This window comes from Suncus etruscus, chromosome 16 (assembly GCF_024139225.1).
Source record: "Suncus etruscus isolate mSunEtr1 chromosome 16, mSunEtr1.pri.cur, whole genome shotgun sequence".
NCBI lineage: Eukaryota > Metazoa > Chordata > Mammalia > Eulipotyphla > Soricidae > Suncus > Suncus etruscus.
The window spans coordinates 22,627,897-22,629,978 of record NC_064863.1 but is presented as its reverse complement, the minus strand read 5'-3'; the positions used below and the strand labels follow the sequence as shown (position 1 = coordinate 22,629,978).

The 2,082-nt window shown below is 43.2% G+C and overlaps 1 pseudogene; it reads right to left on the bottom strand.

The window, feature by feature from the left end:
• Positions 1-624: 624 nt before the first annotated feature.
• LOC126032666 (prothymosin alpha-like) lies at positions 625-928 on the bottom strand (annotated as a pseudogene).
• Between the last annotated feature and the right edge of the window lie 1,154 nt (positions 929-2,082).

Genomic DNA, 2,082 nt, shown 5'->3' with positions numbered 1-2,082 from the left:
TCATACATCAAACAGCTTCCCCGCCCCCAAATAAACAGCAACTTCATAGACAAAAATAAAAAAGGAAAAAAGGAAACCTCTTATCTTTGGCCATCGTATACAAATCACTACTTAAATAAGTACATACATAAAAAAAAAAAGTTACTGGAATGCTCAGAATAAGATGATTTTGTTGTTGTTGTTTGCTTTCTTTTTTTAGAAGTAAATTTTTTTCCTCCTTTGAAATTATAATGAACATGGTCACACCACAAGTAAAGTCGGAGTGGGACCGAGCCTCTATTCCATAGGTTGGTTTGTCATCCTGCGATCAATAAAAATAGCTGACCCTAACATTATGAACAAAAAAAAAAAAAAAAGAAAAGAAAAGAAAAAATACAAACAAATTTTCCTTTTTAAGTACTTTTTAAAAGTACTTTTAAGAAAAAAAAAAAAGTAGGGCCTTGGAAGTTTGGATTCTTTCCTCCCCTGTGGCAAATTGGTTGGGTGAGTGAGCTGATGACGATGCCCGTGGGTGGTGGGGACTCTCTACTCGAAGGTGACCACGTTTAGATTCTGAGACGGGAAGTGGAGGGTGAATAGGTCACGATGGCCTGTTTTAAGTTGGACTTTTCCCTTTTTTGCTGTTTAGTCATCCTCTTTGCTCTTCTGCTTCTGAGTGTCCACATCATAATGTTCATCGTCTTCTGCTGCCCTCTTGATTGTAGCTGCGTAGGGCCTTCTCATCTTCATCTCCATCCTCTCCTCCTCCTCTTCTTCTTCCTCCCCGCCCTCTTCCTCTTCTTCCTCTACCTCGTTGTGAACCTCTTAACTCCCCATTTTCCTCATCAGCGGGGGCATCTCTTCCATTCTCCAACTCCTCCACTACATCCTTCTCCTTCAGATCCTTGGCTGTGATTTCAGAGCTGGCATTCAAGGTTGCATCTGCCATAGTGGGGCACTCTGGTGATCCGATGCGGCAGATTTAAGAAGGAAGCGAAAGTTTGGGGAACCCTGGTGAAAAGCAGCCCGAGTCCGCAGCTGTGGCTGCAGCAAGCGGAAAAAAGCAAGAGCCAGGAACCATGCAAAAATGGCTCTACAGAGCAGCCAGTGTGGCCGTTTTATAATATTTTTTCCAACAGATATTCACTCTAGTTGCTCCCTCACCCATATCTTTCAGCTCTTTGCACAGATGTCCCTTCTCAGTGGGGCCTTCCCTCGCTTCTTAGCTAAAAATCTCAGCTCTCATAACCACCCACAGATATTTTTTCACTTCCTTGCCTGCATTACTTTTCTCCATAGTCCTTATAATTATTTAAGACTTTAACTATTATATGTACCATCTTGTCTGTCTCACAGATAAGAACGATAAGCTCCAGATAGAAGCCTTATATTTTCTGAACTTTGAAAAGTGTCACATAAACTCAGTGTTCCTTCAGAATGTGTTGAATATTAAATGGTCTGAAGCCTCATCCCCCACCCATATTTCCTAGGTAACTTGACCTTACATGCAAGACCCCGCCTATTCCTGGGAGGGGTCTTGGAAAAGGTAGATAAGCCTTTGACCCAGGGGATTTGGCCCCCTTTTGGCTTTTGGCTGGCTCTCTCGCTTCTGGTCTTTGGGCAGCATGGAGCCCAAAGGGAAGATGGCTGAAAGGAGTTAAGATGCAGGCTAGCTAAGAATGGCTGAGTGCTTAAAAGGTTATGAATAAAGCTGATGCTTCCTGATGCCTGCCTGTGAGTGAGTTCAATACCCGTCGCTTTCCTGAACCCCAGACCCGCCGGTTCATGGGGGATGAAGCCACGTGGCCAGGGCCTAAGGACAAAGGCCTCCATCCTTCTCCATCCAGCCCCATAATTAAATATTTAACAGGTCAATAACATGTAGATCTCAGATCCAGACAGAAGTTTCTACAAAAGACTGAAAAGGTAAAAAGGTAATAGTATCAGTAATATATGGTTGGAGGTTGGAATTGTGCTTAAGAAGCAGATAACTAAAAGATAATTAATAGCTTAAGAAGGAAAAGGTGGGGAGAGAGTGATAGTACAGTAGGTAGGGCTTTTACCTTATATCCCCGGCTTCCCGTCTGGTCCCCTGAGCCCATC